This window comes from Ictidomys tridecemlineatus, chromosome 7 (genome assembly GCF_052094955.1).
Source record: "Ictidomys tridecemlineatus isolate mIctTri1 chromosome 7, mIctTri1.hap1, whole genome shotgun sequence".
Classification (NCBI taxonomy): domain Eukaryota; kingdom Metazoa; phylum Chordata; class Mammalia; order Rodentia; family Sciuridae; genus Ictidomys; species Ictidomys tridecemlineatus.
The window spans coordinates 95892185-95908086 of record NC_135483.1 but is presented as its reverse complement, the minus strand read 5'-3'; positions in this window follow the sequence as shown (position 1 = coordinate 95908086).

The window sequence follows — 15902 nt, the reverse complement described above, 5'->3', positions numbered from 1 at the left end:
AGAAAAATCAAATTCTGTGATTGCAGAATCCACTGTATTTGTAATTGCAGAATACAATACAGTCAATCCGCTGTATTGAAGGTTCAACCAATTTCAGATAAAAAATATTGGGAAAAAATGAGTCTATACTAAACAGATTATTTTCTCATTATTCTATAAACAATATAATATAGCAACTATCTGAATTATGTACATTGTATTAGGTATTATGAATAATCTAGACATCACAAAGTGTAGAGGAAGATGTGTGTGGACTATAATGCAAATACTTCCTATTTTTGTATTAGGGACTTCAACATCTGTAGATTTGGGTATCTGAAAGAAACCCTGGAACCAATTCCCCTTGAATACTTAGGGATTCATGAGTTTGAAAAAGCAGAGGAAAGATTTCAGTTTATGATGTACTGAGATACCTTGAATTGTGGGGTGGCCATATTCCACTCTGTGCTCAGAGAAGTAGAGAAAGCTGATCTATAAATAGAGGAAGTGAATCATATATTCCTTGCTTTCCTTCATGATTCTGTTTTCTCGCTTTTGTTATGCTCACTTTTTGATATTTAGTTTGTTTTACTAATTGCAACCAAGGAGTATATTCACTGAATAGTTAAATATAGGTGTATAACAGCTAAACTGTTTGGGAATAATATAAATAAGATAGAGTTTCATGGTAAATGATTAAGAAAAACCAGCAGGTCTTTAATGTTAAGCTCATGCGGCACCTTTACCCTGCTGAGTTATCTAGCTTTCGGGGTCTGCCTGCTCATTACACACAAAATAAAACTTTGAATTTTAAAAAAATTGTATTTGGGGGCTGGAGTTGTGGCTCAGTGGTAGAGTGCTTTCCTAGCATGGATGAGGCACTGGGTTTGATTCTCAGCACCACATATCAATCAATCAATCAAGAAAATAAAGATTCATCTACAGCTAAAAGAGAAAAATTATTTCATTTTTTGAATTATGACAAGTAAAATAACTGACCCAAACCAATAAAATAATTGATAATCATTCACCAACCATAATGCTAACTTATACATTTCTAGGAAAACAGAATTGGCAAGCAGACTATCATCAAGCCAGGGAAATAATGAGAAAAAATAGTATTTTATATTTATACATATCTAACAACATTTGCATAACATTCTCATAGCCATTGACATGTTTACTAACTTATTGGCAAATTTATATTCGTGGCTTTTTTTCCTTCCAGAATCCTTGATGACCCCCTTGTTACTCCCTTGTTTGCAAACGTGCTTCAGTTGCTAACTTAAGTTTTCTATTGGTATTATCTTGGTGGGTTTTTTAGGAAACTGTCATCTGTTTACAGGTCATTTCATAGGTTGAGCCACTGTGGGGAAAGGCTCTTTTCTGATTATATGTAAATTATCATAATTATTATTATTCAAATTGGGGAGATAATTACCAATCTTTATCTGGAATTGAGAGAATGTGCTCTATTTGAGTCCCTCAGTTCCTACTTTTAGAAAACATTTTTAAATTGTTAATATTTGGCCACACACCATGAATTATTGGCAAAAATAATGCAAACAATTAGAGGTGACGCTTCACCTGTCACCACTTGAATCCTTCATGTGGCTGGTTGCTGTAAACTGGAGCACCATTTTCCTGCATGCCTTTGGTGTTCCTTTTGACATTAGATTCTCATTCACCCTTTTGATTGCAATGATGAGAATATGTGGCTGGGCCTGTCAGATGAACAGAAGGCTTCACTATCTTGAAATTTTATTCTACTTAAGGATCTCCATTCTATCTTCTTTATTTTTTCCCTTTTGACAGAAAGACTAAAGCCATTTGTGACCAAGGAGGTTGATTTTGTCTATACCATCCATCAGCATTATGCTAAAGACTCCACAGTGCACATCTCTGATTTCTTTCATTTTTTATTTTTTTCTGCTGTAAGTGTGAGTAAAAGGCATTTGGTTGTTTTTAACCTTATACCCGCAATTAGGGACTACCCGTTAGATGTGGTATATATAGATCTAAGCCACTGTCTCATACTGATCTTTAGTTATCTGACCCTATTGGCTTCTTTTTATACATTTATTACCTTTTAAACTCAGTGCTCACTGGAGAACTAGCTGGACTCACACATTAATTTTTGGTAGTCTAGTTAGAGTCATTCCTCTTTTGAACTAGAGATTAATTCAAGAATGAACTTTCTAGGATATTTCAAACATTCTCAAAGCAAGTAGGTTATAAATATATACAGAAGCCTAACCCATCATCATCATCCAAATTCTCCATTTCTATAACTCTCCTGCCCAAATGACCAATTATTGCATCTCTGATACCCTCTCCCCTGCATACTGTTTTTTCTTTCCACATTTTTTAGTGATGCATTATAGTTATACATATGATGGGATTTGTTGTTACATATTTGTATATGCAGATATATAACAATATAATTTGGCCAGTATCACTCCCTCCCAACTTCTCTACCTCTCACTCTTTGATCTCTTTCCTCTATTGCTCTCCCTTTGAGTTTTAGGAAAATACACTCCCACCTTATTATTTTCTACCTTCTGCATATGATCTTTGACTTTCTAAGTTTGGCTTATTTTGTCTAACATGATAGAAAGAACCTAGTGAATGGTAGAAAATCTTTGCTAGCTACACTACTGACAGACAGTTAATATCTAGAATACATAAAGAACTCAAAAAAACTTCAGAGCAGCAAGCCACATGAATGAATCACATGGGGACAGGTGAAGAGTCACCTCTATTTGTTTAAATTATTTTTGCCAATACTTCATGGTGTGTGGCCAAATATCAACAATTTAAAATGATTTCTAAAAGTAGGAACTGAGGGACTCAAATTGAGCACATTCTCTCAAATCCAGATAAAGATTGGTAATTATCTCCCTAATTTGAATAATAATAATAATTATGATAATTTACATATAATCAGATAAGAGCCTTTCTCATCACAGTGGCTCAACCTATGAAATGACCTGTAAATAGATGACAGTTTTCTAAAAAATTCACCAAGATAATACCAATCTAAAACTTAAGTTAGCAATTAAAGCACGTTTGCAAATAAAGGAGTAACAAAAGATCATCAAGGATTCTGGAAGAAAAAAAAAAGTCACAAATATAAATTTTTCATCCATTTTCCTACAAATGCTAAAATTTCAATTTTCTTTATGGCTGAATAAAATTCATTGTGTACACATACCACATTTTCTTTATCCACTCATCCATTGATGGATACCTAGGCTGAATACATAGTTTGGCTATTATGAATTGTGCTGCTATGAACATGGGTGTGCATGTATCACAGTAGTATGATGACTCCAATTCTTCAGGATAAATACTGAGGAATGGTGTAGCTGGGTCATCTGGTGGTTCCATACCTAGACTTTTAAGGAGCCTCATGCTGATTTCCACAATGTCTGTACTAATTTACAAAAGTGTTCCTTTTCTCCACATCATCTCTAGCATTTATTATCATTTGTATTCTTGATGTCTACCATTCTGACTGGTGTGAGATGAAATCTCAGTGTAGTTTTGATTTACATTTCAAATTTCTAATGATGTTGATCATTTTTATATATTTCTTGGACATTTGTATTTCTTTTGAAAAGTATCTGTTTAATTAGCATAGGCCCGTTTATTAATTGGGTTATTTGATTTTTTGATGTGAAGTTTTTTGAGTTCTTTATGCAGTCTAGATATTAATTCTCTGTCAGTAGGGTAGCTAGCAAAGATCTTCTACCATTCACTAGGTTCTCTCTTCAGTTTCCTGATTGCTTCTTTTGCTGTGCAGAAGCTTTTCAATTTGATGCTATCCTACTTACAGATACTTAGCATTATTTCCTGAGCTTTGTGGGTTCTATTGAGAAAATTGTTGCCTGTGCCTAAAAGCTAGAGTGTTGAATGTACGTTTTCTTCTAGAAGTTGTGTAGTTTATGGTCTAATTCTGAGGTTTTCGATCCATTTTGAGTTGATTTTTATGCAGGATGAGAGATAATGGTCTTCTACATATGGATAACCAGTTATCCAGCACCATTTGTTACAAAGACTGTCTTTTCTCCAATGTACGTTTGGGCCGTTTGTCAAGGACCAGATGACTGACTGTATCCATACGGATTGGTCTCTGTGTCTTCCATTCTATACCACTGGTCTATCCTTCTGTTTTTTCTTTTTGTTGTTGTTGTTGTTTTTAATGCCAGTAGCATGCAGTTTTGTTACTATAGCTCTGTAGTATAAATAAGTCAGGTATTGTGATGCTTCCAGTATTGATTTTTTTTTGAAAATTGTTTTCTGCCATTTTTTAAAATTTCAACCCCAAATAATTAAGATAAGACTCAGAAATTTACATCGATTAAACTGGAAGAGTCTAGAATTCAGCCCTTTAACGGTTATACTCCAGCTACCTACTCAGAGAGGATTCAATAGGAACTCACAAGTTTTAAGTAAGTCCTCTCATTTTTTTTTCTAATAAAGAAAGCACTCCATCAGGTGACACATACTCATAGGTCAGTCAAATAATGTTTTTCAGATCTCCCAAGTGAGAGAAGCTGGAGATTAAGTTAACAAACTTATCTCCCTATGGATTTCGGGGCAAGGCCAAAGTCCATGATTTTACTTTAGAAGTCACATTCTTACTCATATCCTGCTACCCTCTTAAGTGTCTTTTATTTCCTTATAATTTATCCCTTTGGCCAGTCTCACATATGTTATTGATTTTCAAAATCACCATGATGTCCTTTTGTAACCTAGCTCCTGTCCTTCCTCTTCTGCAGAGGATGTCTCTATGGACTGAGTAGGAATTCCTCTGACTAGTTCCTTGTCTACATGTTTCCTGTACATTTCCTTCCCAGCTGCTAACCTAAAATACATTCATTATTTTACAGGGGAGTGAGGGAATGCCAAGCGTATGATTTAGTTGGAGGTTGACACTGCATTTCTATACAACTGCATTAGGTTTAAAGCCCTCTCAGACAATGAAGGTCGATTCAGGGGTAACCAACTAGCAATGGTGCTAATTTCTTCATTGATTACCCTCTGTCTCTCTGTCTCTCTTTCTTTATTTCTGGACATTATTTTATTTTATTTTGTATTGGTTATTTTTAGAATATATGACAGCAGAATCCATTTTGTAATAATTATACAAGCATAGAATATCCAAATCTTCCTCTTTTAAATGAAGTTGTTGGACAACATACTTTAATATTTTGATCATTACATCATTCACTCTTATTTTTTTTCTTCTTTGGTGATATATCAAACTGCTTTACAGAATCTTTTGTAGTATTATGATGAACTATTTTTATTCAGGTATACTTTTTATATACAATAAAACTTATTTTATATGTAGAGTCTTCTAAGGTTTAACAAAGGTATGAGGTCATGTTGCTAACATGATAATCAATACACAGAATATCTCCATTGATTCCCAAACCCCCCAAGTTGGTTTACAGCCAGTTCCTTCCCCAGAACTGTAGCCCTTGAGAACCACTAATTTATTTTCTGTACCTGTATAATTTCCTTTTCTAGAATGTCCTAAAGAGAAATCATATAATATGTAGTATTTTCTAGTCGACTTCTTGCACTTGCTTTTGAAATTCATCTATGTTTTTGTATAATTAGTAGTTTTTTTTTAAATTGGTGAATATTGATTCATCATATGAATATACAATTCTTTATTCATTCACAAGTACATGGGCATTAGAGTTGTATCCAGTTTTTGGAGAATAAAGTTTAAGAATGAACAGGCATGTGCAATTATTATTTTTTTTTAATAAGACACATGTTTTCACTCCTCTTGGGTAAATACCTAGAAATGGAATACTGGGTTACATGGTAAGTATATATTTATAAGAAATTGTTAAACTCTTTTATAACTAGCTGTACCGCTTTATATTCTCATCAGTAATATTTGACTGTTAGGAGGTATTCCATATTCTTGCCAACCTGTTTTCTAAGTCTTTCATTTCTTAGGAGTTCTAGTGTGTGTGGTGGTTTTTCCCTGTGGCTTTGATGAACGTTTCCCAAATGATCGAGCATTCTCACTCTCTCTTCATGTGCTTATTCACCATTCATATGTCTTGTTTAGTGAAATTCAATATTTTGCCTATTATTTTGAAATTAAATTGTTTTTCTTATTGTTGACCAGTTCCCATATTTTGGATACAAATTCTTTATTAGATATTAATTTTGCGAGCATTTTCTCTTAGCTCATGGCTTGTAATTTCATTTTTTCAGTGGTCTTTTTTGAAGATAAAAACTTACCATTGTGGAAAAATCCAATCTATCAATTGTCTTATACTTTGCTCATTTCTTCCTAAGGCTGTGTGTGTGTGTGTGTGTGTGTGTGTGTGTGTGTAACTCAAGGTCACCAAGATTTTTCTCCAGTGATTTATTTGTGATTTGTTTTAGTTTTATAATTTAGGAATAGGACACATTGTGATTTTTTATATGATATGAAGATGTTTTTAACAGAGGCTGTTGTTTCATTCTGTTTTTCCTTATGGATGCCCAGCTATTCAGCATCACTCCTTGTAAACACCACCCTTTCCTCATGTGATTACTTTTAACTCTGACAAAAAGGAACTGATCTCTACGTGTGTGTTTGTATCTGGACATCTGGCTCTCTGCTTTGTACCCACTGATCTTTACATGTGTCCTGTGCCACTATCCCCTCAGTGAATATCATAGTAACTGCAGCAGGCAGGTGTTAGGAGTCTTCTATTTCCATTCTTTCTTCCTGTACTTGTTTTATTTTGCTTTGAACTGTTAAAATAAAAGCTACCAATACCTGACTGATTGCCAGACACTTTGTTAAGTACATAATATGTGTTTGTTCCTTTAGTCATTCAGTGATAGGAATCCTGGAAAATTTATAGACTTATTATTCCCATTTTCTAGATGAACAATTTAAGGCTTAGGGAGACCAAGGTGACATTTAATTGGTAAGTAGTAAATCCAAGATTTGAATCCAAGTCGGTCCATCTCCAAAGGCTGAGAATTCCTGTACTCTGTTGTATTTATTTTATCTCTTATGTTCTCACACTATTTTTTCTCAACTACCATCATGGTCAACCTAATCTAATACAATGCAGGAGCTAAATACATATTATGTTTGATGAATTTCCCCACAGTGTTTAGAATAGGGCCCCATGACCAGGTACACCACCTTGAAATTAACTTATTGGAGATGGGGTCCCTGTTGTGGTGTTTGAAGGTAGAACCAGCATGTTCTCAATATTGTCATCCTTCTGAAATCCTTGACACTCCACAGTCTGGGCTGCCTTGGGAGGCTCTGAAGCAGAGCTGAAAGGGCAGTAATGAAACTCTAATGCTAATAAAGTCCTGGGCCAGGGGCGGTTTTTGCCCTAGCAGAGTGTGATCTATATTTTCAGTAGCCTCCAATGCCCTTTTCAGCAGTCACTTTACAGCTCATTGGTGGGTAATAAGTCTTGACCAGTATTGGTCTTTGACACAGGTAGTAAAATACAATCTAAAAAGCACCCAGTGGAGTATAAAAGTCAGCATCAGGACAGAGCAGATGATTTCTGATGTAATATCTTTCCCATCTTGGATCATCAGGTACAAGATCCAGGGGGCAGACATTTTGCTCACCAGGCTAAATTATTAGTTGGACAAAATCATATTCTGGGTTTTTTTTGGATATGGAAATTGAAAAATAATTTTTCTTTTATGAAGTTTTGCACTTGAAGTAAGTATCCTCAAAATAAATAAAATCATCCATTTGTAGTTCACATTACCTATTTGTGGATGATTTTGAATATTGCTGAGGGAAGCTGACTTAGATGATAAAGGTCTTGGAATAATATACTTAGGTACATTGGAAGGTACTCAGATTATTAGGCAAAAGGAAGAAAGACCAAGCTAAGAACATGTTACCTCCCTTCAAACATCTGAAATGGTCTTTTTAGCATTAATATGCTTTGTTAAGGTGTTCCCCTCTCAAAAAAAAAATCGTGTTGTAAGCTCAGAACCTCAGAATGTGACTTTATTTGGAAATAATCTTTGAGGATGTATTTAGTTCAGATGAGGCCACACTTGAGCTCTAAACAAAAGGCTTCTTTATAAAAGGAAAAGCCAAGTAGTGTCAAGGAGCCATTGGAAGCTAAGTAGAAGCCTGAAGGAGTTTTCCCTAGAGACTTCAGAGGGTCCATGGTCCTGCTGGGACCTTGATGTCATACTTTTGTCCTTCATAACTGTGAGATAACAAATATCTGTTGTTTTAAGCTACCCAGTTTATAATAATTTGTTATGACACCCTTCGAAAATTACTAAAGTACTGAAATAGAATTGGCAGAAATTTTTCTAAGTTTCTAGAATTAAGGGCCAGAGGAGGAAGACTCTAAGCTGACTTTACCGGTCAGCCTCATGGAGCAGTACAATGATCTGCCTCGTGTATATGGGGAAAAAAAACACCCTGGAAACATAGTATAGATGGTTCACCTGTAAGGCATGTGGTAGACAAATGATTTCTAGAATTGGATTTTGGAAAAGATGGGCTCATAGAAACTTCTAGAATTACTATTTCATGAATTAAACAAATTAATACATTATCTCTAAAATTATCTTTAAAACCCCAAATCACAATTTTCTAAAAGTATTACAAAGTAACTAGAGATCCTTGATTAAATCCTTTTATTAATCTGTAGTTCCTTGCTATAAACCATGAAGTTATTTTTTTTCTTATAAGAAATATTTAAAATTAACCATGTATGGCTAGCAGTTTCTCTTCTAAAAAGTGAAGAAAGATTTGCATCCTTATAAAGAAATATTTTTGTCTAGCAATTATGGCACAGAATATATATAAAAAGTGTTCTTGCTTTAGATAGGAAATGACTTTTGTAATTAGAGATCATCATTAAGCCTGCTCGTGGTACATTTGATTATTGGCCCTAATCTTTTAACTCTCTTTATTACTACATCCTTTGCTAAAGGAAGTGGAGTGAATTTGGATCTGGCCATGTTAACTTTAGTTAATAGAACTCCAACAGACCTGGCAACGGTAGGGGCTTGACTACTACCTGCTTGGTTAGATGGGCACACTATTTCTGTATCTGCCTCTCTGTTGAAAAGTATAGGTATTGGCTAGTTCATTGATCCATGGAGAATGGTAAGCATGTGGAACAGACTTTTCAGACTTTCATCATGGAGCAAGTCTGGCTGAGTCCAAGTCAGATCATCCAAGTCCCAGGTAATCTATACAATTAGGGTAAATAAGGGTTGTTTTATGCTAAAGAGTATTGTTAGATAGCATTAGTCTGAGTAGTTGACTTTATCATAATATTAAGAGAATAAACTGAAAGACTTCATGATCCTATAATTATCCACCTAGAATGTATAGTAAAGGAGATCAGACAATTTCTTACTGCCATACCTCACTTTAACTCAAAATCCCACGGAGAACTTGGCTGTATTCCCAAAGACAAACTCTCTGTTCACTTCACTGAGTATGTTCCGCCAGCCTGAAGCTGTGGCAAACACTGCTGTCAGATAAATACCCATTCTCCATTCTTGCTTATTAAGAGATCCATAATATTGGGGTTAACAATATACCAAGTTAAAAATACCCCTAGAGCTTCCTTATTACTCAATTCTGTGAAACGTTCAACTTTGATCAGAAGGATGGAAGCCACCTGCTGAAGATGGCTGCATAGAAAACAGAAGTCTGACTCTGTAATGACATCATGAATGTGACATTTTTATCTCTTGTTTCATGAGATGATTTGGTTAAGTCACTGTTGCTGAGCTTCTGTTATATGCAGGCATATGCATTTTAACTAATATAGAATTTGATGTTAGATAGGAGTCAAAAAGTTATAAAACACAGGACGTGCAATTAGCTGAGTGAAGGAGCTGAGCTTTGGGTGGTGAGTATCCAGCTATTGGAAGCTGGTGATTTTTTTATGCAAAGGTTTCAGATATGAAGAAAATATGATTTTGTTAAGGGAGATACTTCCTGCCTATGGTTTACAATATCAACTGACTAAGAGCCCCATGATCCTAAGGCTTTGCATGGAATGTAAGCTATTATAAGCACTGCTGTGTGGTTGTGGGCAGTGGCAGGAGATTAAATTGCCATTTCAGCTTTTTTTCAGACACCTTGTATCATGAAATTTCTTCTAGGAGATAAACTGAGAGGCAAAGGGCATGCTTTCTGAATGGAGCTTATTTTGCTTTGCTCAAAGTAACTAAGTCAAAGGCTTGGGGGGATGGACAAAATCCACAAGTTGGCTGATAAAATGTACATGTCTTCAGGATAAAAGAATGTTTTATTGCATGTAGCTTGTAATTTACCTAGGATGAGACAGAACCATAGAAAATCTGGGCTTGCCCATGTTCAGCCTTTTTGGCTAATCCTGAAGCTCTGAATTCCACCTACAAGAAAGGTCATTAAGACTCTGGACTCCTTAGGAGGGGCATTTTCTCTAATTTCTATTTTATATATTCCTTAGAGCTTTGCAGACTTTCTGTAGAGGGCCAGAACCAGGACAATGGTAGATAATGAATGAGAGAAATTTGCCCAACAGCAGAATTGCTGTGGAATCAACTAAGCACATCCTAGAGTTCTCACTACTCCTGTCCAATAGGAACATTTGTTTCCCATTCCTTTTTCCAATTGGGAATACTTATTATTGTGTATCTGGCTCCTTCTCTGACACTGTATTTTAGTTAAGTTGGAAGCAAATTACTTATCTTTTCAGGCTGAAAGATCAAAAGAAAGAATTAGCATTAACCTAAAGATCTGGACTTTGAATAGGAACACACTTTACATACAGAGTTACGAAAAATTGTGCTGTGAATGGATAATTATGATTGTAATGCATTCCACTATTGTCATGTATGAAAAAAATTAAAAAAATAAATAAAATAAAATATCTTGACTATACAAAAAAATGAAACTTTATCTCCTTTTGGAGGGGATGTGTTGGCCTCAAAAGTTAGGTTGTATTAGACCCTATTATTTTTGTAATCATCACTGATGCTCTTATTCCTTCTGAAAAAAAAATCCCTGATAGTATTGCAGATGGCAGTGTGTTGAATTAAAACTCAACACCTACCTCTTTAGGCTGTTGTAACTGGGGATGATCCTGCATCCCAGTATTAGATAGAGTGAGTAGAGATTCCTGAAGAGCTATCATTTTCTTAAAAGAAAAAGAAAAGACAAAAAAAGAAAGGAAAAGAAAAAGAATGATCTGGTTGTCATGCACATTTCCTCTTTTGCATATATTCCTATCTTCCTTCCTGGAACACAAACAGGCAGATTAGCCATCTTGTCCTTGTAGGATGAGAGATATACTAAAGATAATGGAAACACAACATGGAAGAACATGAGCTCCTGGTAGCATTGGGGAGCCACTGCACCTGGGTATCCTGCTTTCCTCTAACTGCATGTCACATTAGAAATAGACACTCTTGCTTGTTTAAGTCAGTGCTGTGTTTTCTCTTAGGTGGAGGTGGATATAGTCCTGATAGAAGAATTTTTGATATTTGAGCAAATAATTTGTGCTCCTCAGCATTGCACTACTGTGACCAAAATACCTAACAGTAACAATGAGAGGAGGAAATCTTTATTGAGGCCTACATTTTGCATTCCACAGAGGGCTGGATTCATTGACCTGGGTCTGAGGTGGAACAGAAGGTCAAGGCAGAAGGGCATGGTGGAGAAATGCTACTCAATTCATGGCAGTTGGGGGAGAGAAGAAGGAGGAGGAGAAGGAGGAAAAAAAGGAGGAGAAGGAAAAGAGAGGAAAAAAGAAGAGGAGAGGATAGAAAATAATCAGGAACAGACAGTCTGTAGGGCCACACATCAAATGACCTACTTCCTGCAGCCATGTCCCACCTGCATGCAGTTACCACCCAGCAGTCTGTTCAGGTGGATTAATACACTAAGTGGGTTACAGCCCTCATGATCCAGTCATTGCCTAAAACCCCTCACCTCTGAACCTTGCTGCACTGGGCACTATACTTTCAACACATGAGCTTGTATGGGGGACATTCCAGATCCAAATCATAATACCTTAATTCTGTCTCTTCTAGGTAGAATGAAAGCTTAAACATCGTGTACCAATGTAATGTATAGGAAATAATGGAACAATGAAAAATAAAACAAAAACAGCACATAACACTTGCAGTTAATATTCTTTCATGATGTTCTACAATATCTTCCAGGTGCAATAAAAAGGATTTGAGTGAGATTTCCTTTAATGAGAGGATTGAAGTCATCATGTTTGGTAGGTCTTGGATCCCTCCAAGTAGTTATGCCTTTAAATGCAGATAAAGGAAAGAGTTCTGAAGGCAACAGTTTAGCACCATTCCAAACTGACTGGTCTTCCCTTGTTGTTCAGTATGTGGGGCATGTCAGCTTGGATCCCATAGGACAGGGGACGGTTCTTTCCAAAGGCAGATAACCAGATATCTATATTATCAGATAACATTGTTAGCACAAGAATATTCTTACATTCTTATTTCAGAAAACCCAGAGGGTGTAATCTACATTATCCTTAGGCCTCCATTTCCAAAATATCTTTCTAAACTCTTTTGGCTTTGTTTAGGGGCACATTAGTGATAATAAATTGTGATGACTGACCTTCTCATGTGGTCTAAATACTGAGCGTACTATCAAAGGGCTTTTCTGTGGGGCAACCCACAAACCATGCTTATTACAAATCAACTTCTAACTTCCATGATGAATGACAGAATGAAAGTTCTCAGCGGAATCCCTCTTGCTCATGAAATGCACCTATAGAAACTGGAAAAGTTCTGTAACATCCAGTGAAAATGGCCAGAGCTTTCATTAAAGTTTTTTTTTTTTTCTTTATAGAGTTTCCTTGAAAGCAGGCACTGAGTGAAGTTTCAGGTAAAAGTAGATCAAATTTAACAAATATGGTTACATAATTGGCTGCAACAGATCTTGAGCAAACTATTGCTCTCAAGACTTCAGTTGATGAAAGGCTATCTAGAGGTGGATGTGATGTCACAGCTTCTTATGTTCTTAAATTTTATCCCTTTGGTGTTTGGCTTCTGATTAGAGTGTGCGTGAAAGTAGGGCTACATTAATGCTCTGTTAAAAATCTCAATTCACTGCTTTAAAAACGTGTTTTGGATAATCTTCCTTGATGGTCTGTATTCAAGTAAATTTGTCATTGTCTATAAAAAGAAGATGCTAGAGTTGAAAGTATTATACCCTACAGTCAGGACTAGCCTGGAAATCTTCAGGTGTGGTAAAGACTAGGAGTGAAGTCCCAGAAAGATTTACAGCTGATACAGCACCTAAAAGACTCACAAGCCCTTTTGGACATTCAGGGCACACAGAGATCAATTAATTTAGATAGATCTACAAATCTGTCTCATCTATTAAACAAAGGGAAATGAAGGAAATGTGCTCCATTCAGCAAGTGAAATCTCTGTATCTTATGGATATGATACAGAACTTCTGTGGTTCAAAGGGAAAACTTAAAAAGTAAAGAGAAAGGGGCCCTGGGTTCTCAACCACATGGTTATGCATTGACCCTGGAATAAACTGTAAGACATTCCAAGAAACAGAGTGTTCCAAGGCTGAAAATTTATAGCTATTGATTTAACCAAAGCCTCTAATTTTACTGAAGAGGTATCAAAAACATATGCCTAAAATTTGTGCAGTACTTCTAGTCATTCATGTATTCATACGCTTCATTAGAATTTTCTAGGCATCTGTAAGAATCATCTCCTTTCAATAATAACTGCTTTCTTTAGAAAGTGGAGTCCCATGAAAAGGAAGAAATAATCAGGTGTCAGAAGTGGCTCAATCAGAGAAGGTAGGGGAAACATTTTCTGGTTCTGGGAAGTGAACTCCGGATTTAGGATTTCTGATGGGAAATGGGATGACCACATGGTGCAATGGGATATAAAAAGACAGCATGAAACTGCAGCTAGCCTAATCTGTAGTCAGTAGGAAAGACCAATATGAAGGCATCTCTGAGGGAGCCCTGGGCATCACAGTGCAACAGGCAGTGCCAACATGCCACCAAATGTCAGAAGAAGCACAAGTGGCAGAAGAAGCACTGGTGATGCCAGCAGCCTAAACACTAGACCACTTCCCATCCTGCCTTCCTGGGTGTCTACAGGAGACCAGAGGGGAGGACCCTCAACATGATAGAGACAGAATTTTTTTCAAGTCTCAATGTTGGACTAATTTGAAGACTATTATGGAACAAATTCACAAGCCATTACAATGTGAATATTATTTGAACTGTATCAGTTAATTACACTTCAAGCTTTCTGATGGGGGTCTTGCTCTGAGGGTCTCGAAATCTTTTAATCTCAAACTTACGTTTCTCGGGTGAACTCCTTTGATGCTTCTCATTTAATTGAACTTATTTTATCCAGTGGTTGTTTTCTGAGCATTCTTGAGAGTAGTGCAACTTGTTCCATTCTGTTTGTCTCAGGGGCATTGTTTGAAGCTATGTTATACCCCAAGGACAGAGACCTCTTTTGCAGATAAGAAGACACCTAGGAAACATTGTGGGAAGATAACTCTGTGTCTCCATGATGGATCACAGCAAAGACAAAATGGATATGTCTGTGGTAATTCTATTAAACAATGGGAGATAAAGACCATATACTTCATCTTCTCCAAAAATTCAAAAACTCACAATGTTTAATGACCTAGACAAATTCTGGGGACAGATGAAATGATATCAATGCAAAACTTGAGAAGCAAAGAGCATCCAGTGGAAGTCACTTATTTTCTAAGCAATGAAGTCATTTGTCTCATCTAGGAATATATCTATCGATCTGTCTTTTCCCCTTGGGGGAAGAGAGAAGCAATAGTCTTCAGCGAAGGGGAGGGGACCCCAGATGCACAATAGATCTCACCTACTGTGGCAGCTGTGCTGGCCTGGAGGTTTCTCTAGCAGCTTTTGGAAGATAAATTCTTTCTCTCTCTCTCTCTCTCTCTCTCTCTCTCTCTCACACACACACACACACACACACACACACACACACACACACAATGGAATTCTACTCAGCTATAAAGAATGGAATTATGGTATTTACAGATAAATGGATGAAACTAAAGAGCCTCATGCTAAGTGAAATAAGCCACATTCAGGAAGTCTAGGGTCATATATTTTCTCTCATATGTGGAAACTAGAGAGAAAAAAGGAAAATAAGTGTCTGTGGGTGGGGGGCAAGAAGAGGGAATCTTGGAAAATAGAACAGAGACCACTGATAGGGATTAACTGGGTGGGAACTGTAGGTAGGTAGAGTGTGGCTGGAGGAGGGGCATGATTTGGGGTTTATATTTTGTTGGTGGTGAGTGGAGCTCTCTGTGCTTTCTAGGTGTCAAGTCCTGAGCTGCTTTTCTCCACCATGCGTTTTGCCATGATGTTGGGCTTCATGTTGGGACTAGAGATATGGATTTAGCTGATCATGAGCTCAATCTCTGAAACTGTGAGTCAAAATAAACCTTTGCTCCTCTACTTCGTTCTTGTCACACCTCTTGGTAACAGCAATGCAAAAGCTGACAAAGACAAGGTCTTCAAGACGTTTTGAGTTGATTTTTGTACAGGGTGAGAGATTGGGGTCAGGTTTCAATCTTCATGTGGATACTAACATCCTTTATTGAAGACATTACCCTTTCTCCTATGTGTGTTTTTGGTACCTTTATCAAAAATCAGTATATTGACCGTGCCATGGGTTTATTTCTGGGTTCTTTATTATCTTCCATTGATGCATGTTTCTGTTTTTATGCCAACACCAAGCTGTTTTTATTATTTTATTATTGTGTCTCTGTATTATGTCTTGAAATCTGGCGTTGTGATTCTTCTTTCTGTTTTTTTTTTTTTTTTTTTTTTTTTTTTACCTCAAGATTGCTTTGGCTAGTCTTTTGTGCCTTGCTATGAATTTTAGGATTA